The 23,909-nt window shown below is 45.7% G+C and overlaps 1 protein-coding gene across 13 annotated transcripts in view; it reads left to right on the top strand.

The window, feature by feature from the left end:
* TSNARE1 (t-SNARE domain containing 1) overlaps positions 1-23,909 on the top strand; it is a 511,254-nt gene that overhangs the window by 122,421 nt on the left and 364,924 nt on the right. The gene's annotated exons all lie outside the window — the stretch shown is intronic.

Genomic DNA, 23,909 nt, shown 5'->3' with positions numbered 1-23,909 from the left:
CTCAGGTAGGTGCACCTTATGCCCCTGTGTTGGGCTCTGGTATGGCCTATCCCTCTGGTCAGTTTGGATCATCTGTCTATGTCCCCTCCTGAAACTAACACCTTCTCTACCAATACAAAGCACAGCACCATGTGTTAACTCCATCTCAGCCAGATCCAATGGCCATGCTCAGAGCCTGAGGCTGCAATATGGAAGAGCAACACTGATGATGTATTTTGGTGGAGTGGGATAAGAAATAAGGAATGTTCTCTAGATATGCATATGTGCTTTATCTCCCCAGCACCTTTGCAAGAAGTCTGTCCAAATGGTCACTCTATGGCTGGCTGTAGATGCTCTGATGATGTGAGTAGCTCTGAACATGTGTACAGGGCAGCAGCTTGTCCTTCCATAGAGGGTGACTTAACTGCTGCAGGGGCTGTTTGAATCTGGGATAAGAATTTGGATGTGGCAACAGGGTCAAACCATGAATAGTGGTCTGCTAATAGCTGTGGATTCTTGTTTAGTGGCGTGTTTGTAAGCAAACACCAGATGTACTTTCCTTACCTGTTTCCTCTTTGCCTCAAAAGACTCTAGAAACTTTAAAATAGAAAGAGAGAAGCATCCAGATGCCAACCTGTGTATGTGAAATGCTCCCAAACGTGCAAGTCAAAGCTGCACTTCGTAAAAGCAAATTCATGATACACCTGTCATAACGTGGAGCACAGATAATGAGGAAAACCTGCTGCTTTTTTTGTCTTGGTGTTGAATCTGCTGTGTCCTCTTCTTGACACAGGCAAGTTGTGGGAAGTATCTATTGCCAGAAGAAATGTAATGATGGTCCTGGGGCTGGCTTGTATGTGAAGGTGGAAGATGGGTCTCATCTTGCCCAATTCTTGAGCAGATAAGACCACATCTCCAGCTGCCCAATTGTGTGCCACATCCCAGATTTGTGTGCTGGGTCTGGTTAATCTCATCTGGCTTTCAGCCAGCCTTGTGAGCTGGAGCATATTCTTGTGTTTAATGTTGGGCCTGGATCTGGCTTTCACTGCAGGGTAAGGCTGCTGTGGTGTGTAGACACGATTGGGAGTTCAGCCATCTGCAAAAACCATCAGGAAAGGGGACTTTGTAACATGGCAAAGGGCTGTTTAACTGTTTTGCAATGGGGAAGAACATCACCCCTCTCTGCAAAAGCCTTTGATTTTGGCTGGGAAGCGAGTTGCAAATGCTCTTTGGGAAACAAGAACTCTTCTGCCTGGATGGAAATATAAAAGAAGGCCATTGGCATCCTGGGGTGGGTTAGAAGGGCTGTGGGCAGTAGGTGGAGAGAGGTTCTCCTCCACCTCTACTCTGCCCATGTGAGACCACTTCTGGAATACTGTGTGAAGTTCTGGGCCCCTCAGTTCAAGGACAGGGAGCTGCTGGAGGGAGTTCAGTGCAGGGACACCAAGATGATGGAGTGGAGCATCTGCCTTGTGATGAAAGGCTGAGGGAACTGGGGCTCTCCAGCTTGGAGGAGATTGAGGGGTGAGCTCATTCATGTTTATAAACACATAAAGGGTGGGTGGAAGGAGGATGGAGCCAGGCTGTGCTCAGGGATGGGCAATGATAGGACAAGGGGCAACAGGGACAAGCTGGAACAGAAGAGGTTCCAAAGAAACACAAGGCAGAATTTGTTCCCTGTTGAGGTGAGGGAGCACTGGCAGGAGCTGCCCAGATGGGCTGTGGAGGCTCCTTCTCTGGAGACATCCCAACCCAGCTGGATGAGTCCCTGTGTTCCCTACTCTAGGTGGTGCTGCTCTGGCAGGGGGGTTGCACTGGATGAGCTTTCCAGGTCCCTTCCAGCCTTGAGATTCTGTGACGTTTATTTTAGTTTTCTATTTTCTTACAACTTTTGAGTATAATTATGATGATTTTATGATGATGATGATTATTTTTTAACAGGGAGAAGATATTGCAGTAAGTGTGTGAGTTGTTTGTTCTGCTGTAAATAGTGATTTTTAGGCTGCTCCACCAGGCAAAAGCAAAGACACAAAAGCAAGGGAAAAAGAGATAGTTGGGAACAATGAATGAACCATAAGAAAAGGGAGTTGAAATGTGGACTAGACAGGTGATGAATCTCAGTTCATTGTGCTGAATACCTATTGTGCTGTATGAAAGGACCATTATTTTTAATGTAAATGCACAAATGAAGTCAAAATATCTGCAATCTCTAAATATTTGAAGAGATGCCTCATGGTGGCCAGCTTGCCCATTGTTGGGCTGGTACCAAGGTGATGCTGAAGCCACTCTCAGCAGATTGCAAAAAGCAGCTGAGGTAGAAACATCAGCTTTCTTGAGACAACCATCATCTGTTGGCTGCCCAGCCAGAGGTTCTTAATAGTTACATCTTGGAGTTGTGCTGGTTCCCTTTCCGTGCATGTGCAGCATCATCTCAGGTGACATTGCAATGAACACATCTCTAAGGCCCTTCAAGGTTATTTTCCCAGCAAGCCTGAATTGGTTGTAGACTTGCTCAATACTTGGTCTCTTGGTTAGATGCAAGGAAGGGAACCTGCATTGGCCAAGAGCAGCTTGGAGAAACTCTTCTCCTTTCTGTGTGTCTCAGAGAAGTTCAACTGAACTTGAGTAGCTCCCCATGGCCCTGCACCACGGGAGACTGAGTAACACTTGCCACTTGTCCTTTGTTGCAGCATCCTCGAATATTGTCATTAACTGTCAGGAGAGGGTAATGCAACACTAAATGTCTGCCTTCTGCATCTGAAAGATGGATGACTGCCTTGCTAAGAAAAACTGCTCACTATATTAGATCATGATATGGCTGGAACAAAAGAGCGTGGCCTTCCTGCTGGTGTCCATGTGTCTGCTCACAGGGTAGGCAGACCTAGATGGAAGTGTTCTGCTTCTGCTCTAAACCCCTTCTTTTTATATCTAATAAATAAATGAAACCAGGTGCCAGCATATCTGCACATAGTCACTCTCCAATAGTAGAGTGAGTTAATGTCCAGGCATCCCACAGAACACCCTGTGATCCTACAGCCATGCAGGTGATGGGGTGGATTAATAGCTTTTCAGTAATAAATTGCCATGGAAGTCATAGACAAAGAACAAGCAGGATTTGTCAATCCCAGCTCCCCCCAGCAGCTGGAGGCTTGTCACAGCAAGTGGTGATACAATGGGATGAGGGAAAAAAGATCTACTGGGAATCTTTTCTGAGAAAAGGAGGCTTGTGTTTTGTCTCTTTGGGTTTTTATTAATAGAGAATGACACTACTTAATCCCTGTCTGTCTGTCCTGGCTTTGCTCCCTCCATACTCAATCTGAATGCAATCACCAGGCTGGGGGAGGTTCATTACCTGAAGGTGCTTCCCTTGTCCCTGATTCAATGATGGATGGACTCACAGCCCCTCATCAGGCCATGTGGCAGTTGCTGTAGCTGATCAGCCCAATTGGAGAGATCCACAGGCTTCCTTGGCAGCAGGCTTTGAGGAATCCCACAGGCAGATTTTTTGGGAAGTTGATTTGCCTGGGACTCCTGGGTGTCACAGAATCACAGAAACTCAAGGGCTGGGAGGGACCTGGAAAGCTCATCCAGTGCAACTCCCTTGCCAGAGAAGGACCACCTAGAGCAGGGCACACAGGAGCTCTTCCAGGTGAGTTTTGAATGTCTCCAGAGAAGGAGACTCCACAGCCCATCTGTGCAGCCCCTGCCAGTGCTCCCTCACCTCAACAGGGAAGAAATTCTTCCTTGTATTTCTTTGCAACCTCTTCTGTTCCAGTTTGTCCCCATTGCCCCTTGTCCTATCATTGGCATCACTGAGCACAGCCTGGCTCCATCCTCCTCACACCCACCCTTTATATGTTTGTAAACATGAATGAGGTCACCCCTCTGTCTTCTCCAAGCTGCAGAGCCCCAGCTCCCTCAGCCTTTCATCACAAGGAAGATACTCCACTCCATTATCTTTGTGGCCCTGCACTGAACTCTCTCCAGCAGCTCCCTGTCCTTCTGGAACTGAGGGGCCCATCACACATGTATAGAATCAATATCATAGAATTGTTTGGGTTGGAAAAGAGCTTTAAGAGCAAGTCCAACCACTAACCTCACATTGCCAAGCCCATGACTAAACACATCCCTCAGCGCCACATCTACACAGCTTTTAAATCCTCCCAAGCGTGGGGACTCCACCAGCTCCCTGGACAGCCTGTTTAGGTCTGGAAAACCCTTTTGGGGAGGAAGTTTTTGCTATTTTCCAATCTAAACCTCCCCTGTTGCAAGTTCAGGCTGTTTCTCTTGTCCTGTCCCTTGTAGCTTGGGAGAAGAGACCAACCCCCATTTCACTACAACCTCCTGTCAGGGAGCTGCAGAGTGTGCTTATATCTGCCCTCAGCCTCCTCCAGGCTGAACACCCCCATTCCCTCAGCTGCTCCCCATCAGACCTGTGCTCCAGCCCCTTCTCCAGCTTTGTTGCCCTGCTCTAGACACGTTCCAGCACAACATTGTTTTTCTGTGAGGGGTCCAAAACTGAGCACAGCATACGAGGTGCATCTTGTCATCGAATGAAATGAGATTGGTCCATGCAAGTTGTTCTTGGCAGTGTTCACTGGGTATATATCACCTAATTACCATTTTGGTACTTAGCAATTGTTAAATGATTTGTTCTAACATTTTTTTTGCAGGAGTCAGGTGTATAATTTTCCTTGCCCTCCCCTGTCTATCACCTCCCTGCCTCGTGGTGCTCCAACCAGGCTGGAAAGTCGTGTATAAGTGCTGACATCACTGTCTCTGTTCTGTCATAGCAGTTGAACCATCTTTCTCTCCTCTACAATCCTATTTTGCTCTTTTCCAAGCAGTTTTGGGAAGTGATTTGTCCTCAAAAAAAACTCCATCATGGGGTTTATTGCTGCTTCTAGGTTGGCAAAGTCACAGAGCTCACATGCTGCAGGGAAGGGAGACGTTCAGCCCCAGTTTTTTGGGCTGAGGATGGCAGGAGCTCTGCTTGAGATCCAGGTGCAGTGGCTAAAGCTGAGACAGATGTTCTGCAGACACAATCCACTCAAAAGCTCATGTATGAACCAGTACACTGCCATGACCACCACATGGTCTTGTTGCAGCTCTGGGTCTGATGGCAAACCATGGGAAGGAATCTGCTGCCAGCTTCCCTTCTTGATGCTGCAAGGTGCTGAAGCACATAGCGAGCTCTTAAGTACACAAGGAGTCCCTCAGAGGTTAATTAACATTAAGCAGGTGGTTAATCCTTTTGCTGTATCAGAACCTGAATACTGCTTTGTTTTTGCCTTAACTTACTTCCAATGCTTTATTAAAGGGACACTGACATGCTTGGTCATTGCAACGTGTGAGGTGTTTTCCGAAGGGTCTCTAGGGATGGTTGTGACAACTATTTGTCACTGGAACAATGGAGGACCCACCTGTACACTTAAATGTCCTTAGTATAGAGTGATAGAAAGGGTTAAAAGCAGTGAAAGAAAGCAAGAACAAAACCTTTGAATCTTTTAGGGAGATTCAAAGCTGCTCTGCAACAGTTGGGGTGGTTTTTCTTCAACACTTAAAGCCTTTAAAACTGAAGAATTGGGCCATATCTTGGTGACATTCAGTGAATAACCAAAGTGTGCTTTTGGGATGGAGTCCCATCAAGTGTAGGATGGAAGGAAGGACTTCAAGTGCATCGTTCTGTAGCACCTTTTGTCTGCTCTGAATAGATGGGTTCACAAATATTACTTCAAGGTCACCACCTGGACTATAGAGAAAGTGGTCTTGCCTCTTTCATACAGCACTAAAGAATAAAATGGCTTGCCAAATGCTGTGTGAAGGATTTGAGAGTCTTAATGACTGACTTTTGCTTTGAAGTCTTGAGTCCTGTCATGTTTCCTTCAATTGATGAGGACACAGAAGTTGAGGGCTTGAGTGTCACATTAAATAAGTCATTAATTGGCCTGGAATAAAGTACAGGTCAAAGCTGAGATGCAAACAATGCCAAAAAAAATAGTAATAAGGTGATCTCTCCCAATAGACACCCTCAACAAGCTTTTTGTGGCAGCTGCAGAGGGATTATATCATCTTGCTCCTTTGCTGTTGTGCAAGCCTTCCAGACATTATCAATTTATTTCCTTGGTCCAGTTTCGCTAAATTTACAGGATAGTCTGTATTTTGCATCCAGTTATTAAAGATCTTAGCAGTGATTTAATGAATTAATAAGCCTAAATATAAGAAAACATATTAAAGAATAATGAACAGCGTGTTTTATAGCAAAAGCAATTGCCAGGAGAATTGACTTTCATACACAAATTAACTTTGAAACTGTTTTTAAAACCTCTGCCCTATCCCTTCTGGCACTTTTAACATTCTAATCAATGTTTAGCTATAATCCCAGTATTTCAGGGAAGTTAAGTGGTTATGTGTTTATTTATAGAACCAGGAAAATGAGAACACACCATTGGAATAAACAAGTGTTTGAATGAAATATGTGAGGGTGAGCTGACAATTTCTTAGCATTTAAACCCCCCTCTCCCCCCTAAAACAGCACAAACCAAACCAAAGCATAATCTTCTTGGGTCAAGATAAACTTCTTTTTGCTTTCTCTACCAATTTGATTTGCTACTCTTGGTCATGCAAAGCCATGCTTTAGTGTAGACATATCAAAATCATGCTGCTGCTCTCAATCTTTTAACAGAGAAATCAGAAAGCAAAAGTGCTGGTCTCTCCTTGGGCATCATTCAGCCAGAAATGCATTTAAACCTCTCCTGCTCTTGGAAAAGCTTCCTCCATTCTCCACTGAACTGCAGTCAAATTAGGAGTTACAAGAAGATCCTCTCACCACGGTCTGCTCATGGTATTCATAGAGATAACTTGATAGGAAAAGAAGAGACAATGAACCTGCTGGTGTTTTCATAGAATCACAGAATGGTAGGGGTTGGAAGGGACCTTTAGAGATCATCCAGTCCAATCCCTGCAGAAGCAGGTTCACCTAGATCAGGTTGCATATGAACATGTCCAGGCAGGTCTTGAAGACCTCCAAGGAAGGAGCCTCCACAACCCCTCTGGGCAGCCTGTGCCAGGGCTCCCTCACTCAAACACTGAAACAGTTATTTCTTAAGTGGAACTTTTTGTGTTCCAGCTTCATCCCATCACCCCTTGTCCTGTTGCTGGCTACTATAGAAAAAAGGGATGTCCCAACCTCCTGACACCCACCCTTTAGATAGTTATAAATGTTAATAAGATCCCCCCTCAGTCTCCTCTTCTCCAGACTAAACAGCCCCAGGTCCCACAGCCTTTCCTCATATGAAAGATGTTCCATTCCCCTGATCATCTTGGTGTCCCTGCACTGGCCTCTCTGCAGCACTTCCCTGTCCCTCTTGAGCTGAGGAGCCCAGCACTGGACACAGGACTCCAGATGAGGCCTCACCAGGGCAGAGGAGAGAGGGAGAAGAACCTCCCTTGACCTGCTGCCCACACTCTTCTTGATGCCCCCAGGCTGCCATTGGCTTCTTGCCTATGAGGGCACATTGCTGGCTCATGTTTAGCTTATTATCAATCACGACTCCCAGGTGTGTCTGTGCAGAGCTGCTCTCCAGCAGGTCAATCCCCAGCCTGTGCTGCTGCAGGGGGTTGTTCCTTCCCAGCTGCAGGACTCTGCCCTTGTCCTTGTTGAACCTCAGCAGGTTCCTCTGTGCCCAACTCTGCAGCCGCTCGAGATCCCGCTGACTGGCAGCTCAGCCTCTGGGAATCAGCCAGTGCTCCCAGTTTGGTGCCAGCAGGGAACTCACTGAGGGTCCCTCTGTGCCCTCACCCAGGTGGTTGATGAAGATGTTGAGCAAGACTGGCCCCAGAACCCATCCCTGTGGAACTCCACTGGCCACAGGCCTCCAACTCGACTCTGTGCCATTGCTCACCCCCCTCTGGGCTCTGTCACTCAGCAGCTCTCCATCCACCTCACTGTCCACCCATCCCAGCCACACTGCCTGAGCTTTCTGATGAGGATGTGATGGGAGACAGTGTCCAAAGCCTTGCTGAAGTCAAGGTAGATGCCATCCACTGCTCTCCTCTCATCCAGCCAGCCGGTTCTGCACTCATAGAAGGATATCACTTTGGTTTCTTCCTGAGTGCCTGGCCATGGATCCCAGACCTGAGGATGTCTTTCCAGGTGGATGTGTTTCCCTAAAGGAGAAGAGGTTGTTCTGGGCTTTAGTTTCAGTTCCTGCAATTAATATAGCTCAGTGCTTTCTGCTTCTGGCTGCTTTTGCAGCTGGCTGATCTCTGGCAGAGCCAGTAAGCAAAGGCTTTTCCTTGGCTCAGCTGCAAAGCAAGAAGAATTAAGTTTTATTAAAACACTAGAACTCAGCCATTGGCTCACACAAAGCTTGTATCAGTTTGTGGGAGGGTGTTGGAGGCTTTTTTTGCTCCTCTTTTTGATTTGTGTCATTGTTTCAAGATTTCTATATGAGATTTTGTCTCTAAGAGTCAACAGATCAAAATAATCTGCAGCCTAGCATGAAGTTTAGGAAGGGAAAAGTTGCCCTCTCCTGCCTGTGCTGCCTTTGCTAATTTGGGATGTATTTACATCCAGTGTTAATGGCAAAAACAACTTGAATAAACCAGTAAAAGCCCTGTACATAAATGTAGGCTGTAGCCCAGCAAGTCACTGACTTTTTGGAGAGCACAGATGCTCAGTCACTCCTGCTCCATTCTCTAGCTCTGTGACCCTCCAAAGAGGGGAGATTTTTTCTCCTTGTTTACTTGCACATAGAATGATAGGGTTGGAAGGGATCTTTAGAGATCATCCAGTCCCTCTGAGTCACCTCCTCCTCTTAAAGAATGACAAGGTTATGTACTTCTTTACCTGTCTGTAAGACAGAACTAAGGTGTGCGCTTTTAAATGCATGAACACAAATGTGCTTCAGGACTGGGTGATGTCTAAAAGCCAGTGTGTTGTAAAGTCTCTTATGCTGGGATTAATTCCTGTTTGACACATATCTTGCTCTTTCCTTTCTGAAAGCATGTCCAAAACACAAGACTGGAAGCTGCAGGCCACTGGTTTTTAGTACCAAATGAGGAACATTTTGGCTGGGGAGGAAAGTCCTTTTAATTCTTAAGGCTCTGGAATTGAAAGTTCCAAGTCTTGGTCACCTCTACCACTGCTCCATAGTGTGGCCTTGTGCATATCTCTTAACTTCTCTGTTTTCATGTTTTCTTTCTCTCCTGCTGCCTAGTTATTTAAATCCTTGAAGATGGAGAATGTCTTAGTTGATTAGGAAGAATAGAGTTCAGCATCCTTTGTGTACATATGTCTTTCTCTTTGAAGACACAAATGGAGTTTTGTAATATTTGTTCCTGCCAACAAAGCAGGAATGGAGATTTTTATAGGTGCTGAAACACTGTGGTGGTGGATTGCTGCTCTGAAACCTGACTATAAGAATGTATTTATTTGCAGAAAGTACATAAACTCACTTCTATGCACTGTGAAGGGCAGATAAAGACAACCTAAAATGTATGTTACACAGATAGAATATGGGTTAGGCAGAAAAAAAGAGACTAAAGCTTTTATCCATGCTTTCAGTTGAGAAGTATAATTTCTAACTCTTTTCTTCCAGGTTGACATTTGCTTGGAGACAGACACTGGCAGCTAGAAGTGGGCAGGGATTAAAGATCAACAGTGAGGAAGGACTCAACAGATGTAAGCAGGTAGATTGGGGATTAGGTTGAATTACTCTGGATGGAAAGCACTTAGGAGCAAGGAGGGATTTTAAATTGCATGTCAGGATGTACATGTGCAGATCTGCTGTGAATTTCTCTGTTAAGCTTGGATATTAATGGTTGGGATTCTTGAGCACGTTTAGTAGCTGTTGATGTGGCTGAAGGTAATGACAGTCCTGCAGATGGTGGGAGTGGAGTGGAAGAAGCAGCTTGCATAGGTCTTGAAATGTGCAAGTAATTATATGGGTGTTTCTAAAACCAATTTCTTATTGCTTCCTGATTCCAAGCTGGAAAAGACAGAGTGAAGAAGGAGGAATAAATCAAAGCCTTGCTGATTTGAGCACCAAAGACCAAATGCAGTGAGCCTAGACAGGGAAATAGCACAAGGTTGGTTACACTTGACAGCTCTCCTCACTCCTTGTACTGCTGAACAATGGCAATGGGAAGGGCAAGTGGAAAGCTCAAGGGCTCTTGCCCTTGCAGCAGCTGGAGGACAGCTCTGTCCTGTCCCATCCCAGCAGCATGTCATCCCTGCAGAAAATGAGTTTTAGTCTCTTGATGGATGAGAGGTTTGGGTTGTGGAAGGATTTCTGCTCACAAACCAAACCCGTTGCCTACTCGGTTTCCCTCGGGGATTATATCCTAGGGTTTTAAGCAAGCATTATTTCCATGGGAAAGGCTTTCACCTCCCCATTCCTGAGCCACAAGGTTTTCCTTAGCCAGACTCTCTTACTGTTCAATCTCTTCATCATGGTCACATTGACTTTCCTGCAACTTATTCCCTTGGCTGAGATGGAAATGAAGCAGCTGGAGACTGAAATAGGGCAGAGTTTGCCCTTTGGTGTACTGCTTCTGCATACATGGATGTCAGTGCTGAAGAAACCAGGTCTTGAAGACTTGAAGACAGTATTGAAGAACTTTAGATCATACTTTAGTAATGGCTCTTTAAGCTATGAAGAGCAGGGCCTGTCACAGCCTTGAGCTGTGACATCCCAAGCAGTGCATGCATTTTATTGTCTGGTTTCCACGCCTTTCTGCAATGCATGTGCTTTCTTGCCCCAAATAACTCATTTCTCTTAGAGAAGGTCAGAGTCAGAGATTGACACTTGCTGTTCAAGACTATTTGTTGTTGTCATCCATGTCCCAGTTCATGGAGTAACAGGGGATGGGTAGGATGGCTCTGGTCTGGTGACAGTGGGGAATGTCTCCAGTTATTTCCAATCACAGAGAAGCTTCCTTGAGCTGAGGTGCTATTTTTAGTTTTAATTGAGCTTATTCTATCTGAAAAACCTTGATCCTTTTGTCCCTGGCAAGGGCCCATGTGTCTAGCAGCTGGGCATGATGCCATCTCACCAGATGGCCAGCAATACAGTGGCCACCACAGCTGTGTCACATCTCCTCGCTCGGTAGCACGCGTTCCCAGGTGACAGCCACCATCCAGCTTCAAACCAGCTTTAAATCCAGCCCCACAGAGCAGTAACTTCATTGAACATCCCAGTGAGAAGTAATGGCCATAAGTGGGCAAGAGGGACTTGCTGAGAAGGTCCCTTTGGCATGTGCTGGGTGAACAGGAGGCTGGTTTTGGCATGTCCTCTCATCCAGACCTCAGGCTGGTTTCGTGCAACATCTTTAGATGAACTAAGTGGAAAGACACTATTGGGATATGTCTTGTTTCTTACCTTTCTCTGGCTGCTGAGGGCTGCATGAACACATCCTAAGTACATCAAAGATGCTTTAATCCCTTCTAAACCCAGTGTTTTTAATGGGAATTAAGCCTGCAGCACACTGAAGTGGTATCCAGGTGATAATTCTTGAGAGGTACATACCAGGATTAAAATATGTTCAGTGGGCTTTTTCTTTGCAGCCTACATCCCATTTTCAGAAGCTCTATTAAGGTCAGGTCTCACAGATCTCCAGGTACTTGATGATGCAGGTGAGGACGTGGGAGTGAAGAGTCCAAGGCCTCTTTCTGCTTTGCAATCCTTTTAAGGATCTCTTGAAATACTGTCTTTCAACCAAAGGCTCTTTTATAGCCACTCAAGCAAACCTGAGAGCTCCCAAATCCCTCAGTGCCCAGAAATGTGCTGAAACAGGATCTTTCACAGAAATAGTTCTGTGTATTTGGCCATTCCTTGCTTTGAAAGCATCACTGGGAAGGATTTTGGAGTGGGTTTTCAGAGAGATAGAGATTTTCCCATAGATGCAGATGTTCATGCCTGTTGTGCAGACCTGACATGAAAAGACTTTGTTTGCTTAGGTAGGGAATTTTAGTTTATTGTCTTCCCAAAATGATTTGCTCAAGTCCTTAGTGGAGAGTAGAAGAGAACTGAAGACCTGACCATAGCCACAATGCTATATATCCTCTATTCCTTCTTGTCTCCTAATACAGATACAGAAATGGCAACAGACAAAGTAGAGGGGAAGAAGCTATGTAAAGAAGATTTCTAAAAGTCATAAATCCATCTTTGTGGGCTGGGAAAGGCAAATGCCATCGACTTGAGTGTGAAATGGGGAAGCTGTGTGGAGGCAAGACAGCTGGGAGTGCTGCTCCTCAGGAAAAAAAAAGGGACTTTGAAGGGGAAAATCAGTCCTGAGTGCCTGAAGATTTCAGGCTTGTGCACATTTATGGAGGCAATCAAAGGGATGAGCTGAATGGAGCATCTCCCACGTGATGAAAGGCTGAGGGAGCTGGGGCTCTTGAGCTTGGAGAAGATGAGACTCAGGGATGACCTCATTCATGTTTACAAATACATAAAGGATGGGTGTGAGGAGGCTGGAGCCAGGCTGTGCTTAGTGATGACCAATGATAGGACAAAGGGCAACGAGGACAAGCTGGAACAGAAGAGGTTCCAAAGAGACACAAGGAAGAGTTTCTTCCCTGTTGAGGTGAGGGAGCACTGGCAGGGGCTGCCCAGATGGGCTGTGGAGGCTCCTTCTCTGAAGACATTCCAACCCAGCTGGATGAGTCCCTGTGTGCCGTGTTCTAGGTGGTGCTGCTCTTGCAGGGGGGTTGCACTGGATCAGCTTTTGAGGTCCCTTCCAGCTCTTGAGATTCTGTGATGCTGTGAGTAAAATGAGACTGTTGTATCACTTCCTCCCACTCATCCCCCAGACCTTTTATTATTATGACTACCATTATTATTTCCACTTCTGTAAGATGATATGAAGCAGGGATTTATAAAGTGGGTTTGCTGTAAAGTGCAGGTGCCAAAGAACTTGGGTGTATGACAAAACGTTGCAAAAAACCCCTTGGTTGCCATCATGTTGAACTAGATTTATTTCAGGTATTGCAAGAGTTAAACCAGCTGGGAGACAGGAGTTATCTGCTGCTTTTCCTGAAGTTCTTTACCAGATGCTGTGCCTTTGAACAATACATAGATAATACTAACCCAGGATCCAATAACAATAAAATCACTGAAACTATATAGGATGTGCATACCTAGGGGGTGTGGATGCACAGTATAGGTGTGTGCAAGCATGTTTTTGAAATGGAATTTGGAGGTTTCAGTCTTGCTATCATTTCTACCTCTCCTTTTATGGTCTTGCTGCTAAAACAAAGTGCTGTGTATTCAGATTTTTAAGTGTTGGAATTTGTTAACAGGATTTCAGTGTTTTCACAGAGATTTGCTTTGTTTTCCTTCATGGGATTTTCACACTTGTTGCTTGCCTGGGAAGAACCAGGCCCTGTTGACATCCCAACAGGAAGAAAAATACATGCTTATGTCCAAGATTACTAAGAGAACGAGCCAATGTTGCAAACAACACTTTTCTATTGAGAGATTTTGCTTTCTGGAGATCAGAGAGGTTGGACTGCCTTGGGTTCGGGGAATACCTGATGTCCCCTCCACAACATGATGGAGAGTTGTTAACTGTATTGTTAGTGTGTCTTATGGCAATGCTGGGTCTTTCCCTCCATACTCCCAGAACAATCTTGTTAAGGATCCAGCCTTTCCTTTCCTTTCCTTTCCTTTCCTTTCCTTTCCTTTCCTTTCCTTTCCTTTCCTTTCCTTTCCTTTCCTTTCCTTTCCTTTCCTTTCCTTTCCTTTCCTTTCCTTTCCTTTCCTTTCCTTTCCTTTCCTTTCCTTTCCTTTCCTTTCCTTTCCTTTCCTTTCCTTTCCTTCCCTTCCCTTCCCTTCCCTTCCCTTCCCTTCCCTTCCCTTCCCTTCCCTTCCCTTCCCTTCCCTTCCCTTCCCTTCCCTTCCCTTCCCTTCCCTTGATGTCTAGTTGATAGGAGGAGGGCTGCATGTCTTGGTGCCACTCTCCAACTCTTTGGTTTCTGATTGAACACTCTATACTGTTTAATCCATTGTCTCCTTTTTTGTTATTGCTGTGTTTTACTTCTTTGAGGTAAGTCTGAGACCTCTTCAAAGCTGAGCCAAGAGGAGACAGGGAGTGGGCCAGTGTTTCAGCATCATGCTAGACGGTGTCAGTGCCTGTCTGCCATAGAAAGCCTGACAAGCACTCCTTGTGACATCTCTCCTGCTTGGCATTTGCATCAGGGTGGCTGTGAGTCAGGCAGAAGGGATTCCCTGCCACAGGCTGGGGGCACATATTGAATTCCTCTTGGCTGAAAACAAAAGCCAACCTGCTTTCAGGGAGAAGTGCTGGGTATTCTGATTACCTAAAAATCCCACCCCTTTTGTATCTATTGGTTTAAGCACAACAGGGACTCAAATGGGGGGATTTTCCCTGAAAAGAAAAGCTATTCCAATGATGGCCAATGATAGGACAAGGGGCAACAGGGACCAGCTGGGACAGAAGAGGTTCCAAAGAAACACAAGGAAGAGTTTGTTCCCTGTTGAGGTGAAGGAGCACTGGCAGGGCTGCCCAGATGGGCTGTGGAGGCTCCTTCTCTGGAGACATCCCAGCCCAGCTGGATGAGTCCCTGTGTGCCCTGCTCTAGGTGCTGCTGCTCTGGCAGGGGGGTTGCACTGCATGAGCTTTCCAGGTCCCTTCCAACCCTTGAGATCCTGTGATTCCTTTTTTTTAATACCTCCTTCTCTCATTCCCTTTCTCCCCACTTGTACATGCAGCTTTTCTTGGCCAGATTTCCCAAAGCAAGGGCACTGACATTGTTTTACAGTGCTGTATAAATACTTCCCCTAGTTGGGCACGAGCATATTTATGTCCGAGTCCCCGTCGGTGCAGGCTGCAGAACAGCTTTGTACTCAAACCCAACCATTAATCTGAGATCCCTGGGAGCAGGATCCAGCTCTGAGCCTGCTGAAATGGGCAACTTGGCTTGGTCAGGTTTAGAAAGCCCATGCCATCTTCCCATCTAAGATGAGGAGTGTTACTGATAGGCTCAGATGGACTCTCTGGCGTTAAGCTGTGTGTGGGGATGTGTTGCTGTCATCCCTTGAAGCTCTTGACAAAAGGTGTTGTGTGGCCTTGGTATTCTTGTAAGCTGCATTTTTAGCACAGTAGCTAAATTTCTCTCCTTTGTCTACCTGCTGAAGGATATGGGTACTGCTGTCCTTCAGAGAGGGTCCTCATGGCCAAGGCTGCCATAATCATGAAACCATAGAAACTCTAAACATGATATTTACCAAGTAGTTCGTTCACTTGTGTTTTCAAACCTATGTCCCTGTGGCAGGGAGTGAGGGGCCCAGCACCGAGCACAGCCCTGGAGCTGCAGCCCCTCAGTGTCCCTGTGGCAGGGAGTGAGGGGCCCAGCACCGAGCACAGCCCTGGAGCTGCAGCCCCTCAGTGTCCCTGTGGCAGGGAGTGAGGGGCCCAGCACTGAGCACAGCCCTGGAGCTGCAGCCCCTCAGTGTCCCTGTGGCAGGGAGTGAGGGGCCCAGCACTGAGCACAGCCCTGGAGCTGCAGCCCCTCAGTGTCCCTGTGGCAGGGAGTGAGGGGCCCAGCACTGAGCACAGCCCTGGAGCTGCAGCCTCCCCAGAGCCCAGCACAGGGGCACAATCCCTGCCCTGGGGCTGCTGCCACCCCACTGCTGAGCCCAGCCAGGCTGCCACTGGCCTTTTTGCCCCCCTGGGCACGCTTCTGGCTCCTATACAGCTGCTGGCACCAACCCCCCCAGGGCCTTTCCCTGCAGCAGCTTTGCAGCCCCTCTGCCCCAGCCTGGAGCACGTACTGGGGTTGATGTGGCCCAGGTGAAGGAACCAGCACTTGGTCTTGTTAAACCTCATACAATTGTCCTCCCTCCATTGATCCAGCCTGTCCAAGTTCCTCTTAAAAGCCTTTCTGCCTTCAGCCAGATCCCACCTGGAAACTTACTGAGGGTGCAGTCCATCTCCTCATCCAGATCATTGATAAAGTGAGACCAGATGAAGAGTTAGGAGACTGTACACTGTAACATTGCTTCTGCTGCTCTTCTTAAAGGCATATTTATTCACCTTTGAGCAGTGACTGTGTCAGAGCTCCTATGTTAACCAGGAAAGGAGAGGAAGCCTCTACAGAGAGTCAGAAAATGAAGGTGATTTAGTGGCTGCTGCTCCTAATGAGTTGCAACGCAGAGGTCCTGACAAACATTTAAAGGAGCAAAGATGTCAGATTCCAGCATGAGAAATAGCTCTGTTCCTGGGAGGAGGCTCTACCAGGCCTTTTAATGACCCCCAGTGGCCAAGATCAGTTTTATCTCATCTGCAGCTTGGCAAAAACACGCAGCCATGGAGGAAAGGCTTTGCAGCAAAAGCCACAAACACAGCTTGCCTATACGGGTACCAAACTCTGAGAAGTAATGTGATGATTAGAGAAGTGTTGAGACCCAACCAGTTTCCTTGTAGCAGCACTAGTTACCGGGCTGTGGTGTGTGAATGCTTCCCTCTGCTTCCCTCTGGGCTCCAGCTCAGCTTCCTCTGTCTGTGCCTGGATTTAGAAGATCAAAAAATAGATCAGGATATTGGCTGAGCCTTCTGGGAGGAGCCTCACCAGGTTTGGAGATGCAATCATTTAAAAATAAAGAATTGAAGGTTGCTATGCTCTAATACAGGAGCTATTCTGAGGCTCTTTATTACATTTTCTTTCCTTTTTTTTTGCTATACATGATAACTAATCTTCAAACTTCAGTGCTTCAGAGGACAACTGAAAGTGATTTTGCCTTTGGATGTTCTGCCAGGCTAAATGCTTTGAATCATAGAATCATAGAATCACAGAATGGTAGGGATTGGAAGGGACCTTTAGAGATCATCCAGTCCAGGCCCCCTGCAGAAGCAGGTTCCACCTAGATCAGGTCACATAGAAACACGTCCAGGCGGGTATTGAAGACCTCCAAGGAAGGAGCCTCCACACCCTCCCTGGGCAGCCTGGGCCAGGGCTCCCTCACCTCAATAGTGAAATAGTTTTCGCTTACGTTTAAGTGGAACTTTTTGTGTTCCAGCTTCATCCCATCACCCCTTGTCCTGTTGCTGGCTACTATAGAAAAAAAGGATGTCCCAACCTCCTGACACCCACCCTTTAGATATTTATAAATGTTATTAAGATCCCCCCTCAGTCTCCTCTTCTCCAGACTAAACAGCCCCAGTTCCCGCAGCCTTCCCTCATATGAAAGATGTTCCAGTCCCCTGATCATCTTGGTGGCCCTGTGCTGGCCTCTTTCCAGCACTTCCCTGTCCCTCCTGATCTGAGGAGCCCAGAACTGGACACAGGACTCCAGATGAGGCCTCAGCAGGGCAGAGTAGAGAGGAAGCAGAACCTCCCTTGACTTGCTGCCCACACTCCTCTTGATGCATCCCAGGCTGCCATTGGCTTCTTGGCGACGAGGCCACGTTGCTGACTCATAGTTAGTTTATTCTCCCCCAGGACTCCCAGGTGTGTCTGTGCAGAGCTGCTCTCCAGCAGGTCAATCCCCAGCCTGTGCTGGTGCAGGGGGTTGTTCCTTCCCACCTGCAGGACTCTGCCCTTGTCCTTGTTGAACCTCAGCAGGTTCCTCTGTGCCCAGCTCTCTTTGCTTTTTGTTTTCCTGAGGTCAAGGTGAGGGACAGCACAGCTGACAGGACAGTAACAGTGGTTTTGGTGACTTTTTATTGTGTAACCAAGTTGTTGCATTGGCAAGAAAACCACCTTGAGCGTGATATGGGGATGTGGAGCAGAAGGAAGTAAATTGAAGTAGCTTTCTTGGGACACCCTACTTTTTGCTTTGCCCCAAAGCTCCTTGCAGAGGTGGAAATGGCAGCAAACACATCAACTTACCTCCGTTTGCATTTATTTCACAACCCAATGGTGCGAGATGGTGCTTACCCACTGTAGGGGAAGAGAGTTGTGCCCAGTGGGACAGGGATTATTCACTAGTTGCTGTTGTCTCTCTGTCCTCTGCAGATGCCATTCCCTGCTGAAATAGATAGCAAACTTGTGATGGCTCTGCTGACACATAACTTGTAAAACTTGCTTCTAGAGGCATCAGGAAGGACAGACTTTTGAGCTGGAGCAGAGAGAATGGAGAAATAGGGGGAAGTGCTTGAGTGTGTTCGTAGAGACAATGTTTTTTCCTTGTGATTTGCACACATGAGGCTTCTTAAAACACAAGGCTCTACATAATCTAATGTTACACCACGGGAACAGCTTCTTTTTTATGCTTTGGTATATAGCTGTCAGGGAGATTTTTTTAGTTGATTGGTCCAGAGTTGCTTACAGAAGACTCAATCTACCCATCAATGTGCAAAGCTTGCTGTGGGAAGACATCACCATGGCTTGAAGCTCATCTGAGCACAAAGAGGCACAAACTATTTCCAGAGCACCAAAGAATATACACAATTGTAACAGTGAATATTTAAGGATAAGAAGATCAGACCTTTCTGCTTCAAGGTATCAAAAACCTCCTAAAAAAGGAAGGCTTTGAAGGACCATTCCTGTTTAGGTTATCTCTTCATTTCTATAACTTCTCCAGAGGTCCTGGAGGCAGGTGCTGAAACATGTGAATTTCTGATCTGATCCATTGCCTCAGATCTTAAATAATACCTGTGCTTGCCTTGGGAAAAGTTTTCCTCAGGGAAAAAGTCTCTGCTGGAAGATACTTTAGAAGGGCAAGGAGATGCCAGGATGAAAAAAACCCCAAACCTGTATGTCTGCAGGACAACACTGTAGAAACTGGGGAGGTTTGGGGTGAAGAAAGAGAAAAAGAGTCTTTTACAGAAGTTATTACAATGTCTGTCTTGGAGCTTATCAATGAATAATGAAGCAGGTTGCAGAGGATCTTCTCTGCTCCTCCATCAGAGATTTATCTTCTGGTAGTTTATGAGACCCACTGGTATGCTCATGAGGAGGTTTAGAAAGGATTTCACATTAGTGCTGTGTGTGCAAAAGGAAAGAAATAGAGTGAGAGGAGAAAGGTGGAGGGAATGGGGATGGCAAACCCATAGTATGGAGCAGCCAGAAAATGGTTGGGAAATGGGACTGTTGTCCTCAAGGCAACTTTACCAAAGTAAAGTTGCAGCCTCACTTGTGTAAAACTAACTTTCCTGGACAAGCTCTGCAAACATTGCCCAGTGTTAGTGCAACTACCTGGAAGATGAGAGGAGAAATCTTCTGTGCACAGTGAGTTTACAGCCCTGACATTGGAGAAAAAGAAAGCCCTCATTTTGCTAATAGGAAATCAAATGGGATAAAGCAGAGTGCTCGTTTAGGTGTGATCTCCTGATGCTCCTGGTGGTTGCATTTTATACAGGATCAAATACTGAAAACCTTCTGAAGCTTTCTTAATAATTCTTCAAGGTCAACTTCTTCTTGTGTCCAGAAAGGACCTAGCTGAATGGGAAATCTTGCTTGATTGAAATCTGCAAAGCATGACCCATGTCCTTGCATCTGCAAGTGGCATAATTTTGCTCTGGGATTTTGAAGCAAGCACACACAAGTAGGTTGTAATATAGCAGGCATGTTTGATGTCCTATCTTAAATCCCAAACTATTAACTTAATTAATACTATGGGCTCTTAACACCTTTCCCTCCTCACGAGCTGCTTTGCCTGAGATGGGAAAATGATGCAGCTTCATCTTTCCTGGCCTTGTAGAGGCAGAAATGTGTGCCATTTGGTCTGTGTTAATTATTTCACTCTCAAGGTCCTGATCAGTCTTTGACAGACAGCTTTGACAGAGAGCTTTCAGCTCTGGGCCAGCTGCACAGTGTAGGTAGTGGTAAATTTCTACATACACAAGACCAATCCTCACTTTCTAACTGTTGCAAGTGTATTTTAAAGGGTAAATGTGAGATTTTCCCCCACTATAAAGGTGAACAATATAATTCTGTACTTTTTTTAAACTAGAGTAGTGCAGTCCTCTGGCATAACCAGCCTAGTAATGTGCAAGTGAGCGTGTGAGTGTTGATTTTCTTAGGGACATGCTGGTACAGAAGAAGATGAAAAGTTACAAATGATTGGCTGTTTATGTGGGCAAGAGAGAGAGAATGAGATGGTTAAGCTGCTGTCTGACGTGGAGATAACATTCAGTTTAAACAGCACAGTCTCTGAAGATAAACTATTTTGATTCCTTAACCTGCTGCTCTTATGAGCCTCCAGAATGTTCAGTTTAGGTCTAACAGCTTGTTTGAAAATATTTAGTGCCTGGAAGAAGGCTCTCCATTTTTCATTAAGCAGGTCTCCATATTTTACTCCACTGGGAGACTAAGGAGGGGATGAGATGTGTAGAAACTTGATTTGTCTAGCATTCAGGACAAGACTGAAGGATTGGATATCCCAAGGTCTTGGCTCAGCTTTTACACTCCCTCACCGTTTCTGGGCAAAGAAAATGAAGCAGCACTTCTTTCCCTAATGGTGTTGATAACTCATGTTGCACGTTGCTCTTTCATTTGTAATTTTGAAGCATATTGAGGATCTTACTGTGATTATGAAAATTGCAAAGAAATATTTACATGTTTCCAAGCTGTCAGACTGTCAGGCAACAGGGAAGGAGGAATAAAACTACCTTATTCTCATTTAGGATCTCATGGGTGGTAGAGGATGGGGGTAAAACTGAGGTGTCTGTTCTCCTGCTGGACATTTACCTCTTGTTAATTCCCTCACTCCCGAGTGCATTTCATCATCATAAAGGTCTCGTTGCAGATTTTGCTTTGAGTGCTAAAAGCCTTGTTCCTCTCTGCCTTCTTCTGTGATTTAAAAGCCACAGATGCTGATACATCTCCAGGACAGAATCTATTACGTTTTTCCTGCCAAGCAGAGCTATGGCACTTGCTTTATTTCCCTCCCCCTAACACTCAATTTGTTCTTTGTTGGTGCTCAGCTGGCTGCATTGCTGAGCACCAGCAGGGCTCCTTCCATGCACTAGTTCCTATTAGCTTTCCCCTTCTTAATTTCATTATCCATTTCTAATGGCTTTTTAATGTCTGAGCTGAATTTACAGCACCAAGGACTTGGTGTGCCTTCTGTTTCTCCAGAAGTGGTCGAGGGAGGGCATGATTGACCATCCACTCGTGCCTTAGAGAAGAGCTGGTCTCTAGGGTTGGAAATGGCATTTATTCAAACATTCACACATGTGTGTCCTAAGCTTCCTACCAGTTTGTGGCAATGGCTGATTTTCCTCCTTTGTGTCTCAAACTACCAACCACATTGCATGCATGTTCAGGAAGTCTTTATACACTTCTGTCTATTCAGGAGGGCTTACTCTATTTAAGGACTTGGTCTAATGGGCTTGAAAGTGTTAATGCAGTGGTTGGACTCCATGATCTCAATGGTCTTTTCCAACCAAACAATTCTATGATTCCAGGTGTAAGTAGCATGTTTCTTAGACTGCTCAACAAGCATTCCTTGCAAAGGTTGCATCCTTTACCTTTTCCTTGGTTTCTCCTTATAAGTAAAGAATTCAGTAGTGGAAACTCAGTTCCCACTTTTTGGTTTTATTTTCTTTCCCTGTTTATTCCACTGCTCTTTCTCTGGGCACCCTTTGATCCTTATCCCAACTGTAGAATGAGGCAACAAGTTACCCCTTGGCCTGGAGAGTCCAACAGCAGTAGAGTTGAGGCATTCCACATTTTAAAGGTAATTAAAGACTGAGTGCTTCATAAAGCATGACGCAGCCTGTGGGGTCCTGGCAAGGTACTGAGTGTTGCAGAAGGACACCAGATGTTGATGAGGAAACCAAGTTCTTTCCCTTCCCATGCTCTTCTAGATTTCAGTGAGAGCTGAAATGAGGCCTGACAACATGGCTGTGACAGCAGGTGATAAGTACAGGAGTGACCAGGAGTAGCCCTGTGCTCCATCCCCACTGAAGTTGTCCATCGGGCTTCTACATGTTACTCATCATCAGCCTTCAGTTGCTTTGCCAGGGAGTTCAGTTCAGAACTCAGCCTTGAGAAATGCTTCCTGAAGTATAACCCAATCTTTCATTTTTTCTTTTCCAGTATTTACTGTTCCTTGCCCTGATCCTTCCCCAGGTTTCTTCTCCTGCATAATGTTGGCCTAGCAAAGCGTGGCTAAACACAGGTCTTGGGAGTCACCTTTTGTCTCTAATGACATTAACCTGAACTACCTTTGCTGCAGAAAATGAGAGTAGCCATGCCATGGTAAGAAGAATAAATGTGATAGTTGTATGGCATGACACAGGGATGACCATGCCTGGGGATCTTAATGGAAAACAGAGAAATCTTCCACATTTTGAAAGAAGAGACAAACACAGCAAGACCTGCTGCTGCTGGATGTGTGACATGGTGAGAAAGACACCCTCACAGTACATCATCTCTTCTCTCTGCCATCTTTTGTCTCCTGTGAAGTGAGAGCAATGGCAAGCCCATAGTTTCTCAGGCATGAAAACGTTGTGTGCCTATATTTTATAGGATTAAAACAAACAAAGACATGAAAACCCCAACCAGAGCTACTTAGTTTCTAGGAAACCTCTTTCTTTTGCTTTACAAGCTCTAGCTGGGAAATTTGGGTGTAGTTTTGAAAGAGGAAAAGCAATTTCCTCAAAGGGTCAGCTGCCATAAAGTGGGAAATGAGGAAATGAACACTGTTAATATTTATGTGAACACCAGTGACCAAAGTTAACAAGGGAGGATCAGTATGAATTCACTGGAAAACAGAGACTGTAGATGCCTCGATCTTCCTCTTTCTGCTGAGCTTATGGTGCATTTATTCATTGCTTTATATTCTCAGCAAAGACACTTGCAAGTTGTGTTTTCCCAACACAGAGGGACAGGCAGTGAAAACAGAGTAGGATGAGTTCGTGCTGCCTTTTGGAAAGGCAAATACAGAGAAGACCTTGCTGGTGCTTAAGTTGTGCTGTTGTGATGTTGAGGTTTGTAAAAGCAAAGTAGTATGTGTGATCAGGTATTTCCCAGGCCATAAAGTAGATTTAGCTGAATTCCTTTGGAGGGAACTGCTATTTTTTTTCCCCCAGTGTAACTGATACCCATGTGCTGAAAATAAGTCTTCCTTATTTTCAAGGAGAGCTGCAGTAAAGGGAGCTTTGGGATGAATTTCCCCTTGCAGTGCCTGCAGTGCTGCTCCACAGCAAGATGAGAGGGAAGAGGATGTGTGTATTTTTTAAGCACTGATTATCAAGATTCTCAGCAGCATTTATTAACTCTTAAGAAATCCACATGTGCATAGTGCTTGACCAAAGCACTGTGTAGCAAATGCATCTTACCCCCAGGGAGAGGAAAACAGGTGTAAGTGGCTTTATGAGGAGAATTTGCTTGCTTCACTGGAGGGTTGCTCTGAGAAACTACAGAGCATACAGCCCTCAGCTCTCATTTTACATGTCTTTAGCCATTGGAAAGGCTAATTTGAGATGTTCTCCTAATGGGGCAAAACACACTGTGAACCACCAGCTTAGCTGCTTGTTTGGAATGTTTGCATTTAATTTAGTGCTGCTCCTAAGCTAATACAAGCAGAGATGTTTAGTTTGGGCTTGATGTTCTAATGTGGCTACAAGCCTTAAGTCTACATCTGTCGGGTTTGTGTCTCTTTGATGAAGAGGAGACTACTTTCAGGTCCTGTCTGCCCATCAGCATTGGTAATATTTATGTTTATCAGATCATTGAGACCAATGAGACATTCAGATGGGTTTGAAAATAGTAGAAAGATGATGGATCAGAGCCATTCACTCCAGGTAGTCCTGCTCTGGCAGGGGGGTTGCACTGGATGATCTTTTGAGGTCCCTTCCAACCCTTAAGATTCTGTGATTCATCATGTATGGTAAAGGAGAGAGAGGGGAGGGGCTAAGTGGCTCAAGAAGGACAGAGAACTGGAGAGAGTCCAGCACAGGGTTACCAAAATGACTAGGGGACTGGAACATCTTCCTCATGAGGAAATGCTGTG

The sequence above is a fragment of the Colius striatus genome, chromosome 4, assembly GCF_028858725.1.
Source record: "Colius striatus isolate bColStr4 chromosome 4, bColStr4.1.hap1, whole genome shotgun sequence".
In the NCBI taxonomy this organism is placed as follows: domain Eukaryota; kingdom Metazoa; phylum Chordata; class Aves; order Coliiformes; family Coliidae; genus Colius; species Colius striatus.
Note: the sequence above shows the minus strand (reverse complement) of the source record. Positions and strands in the feature narration are given on the sequence as shown.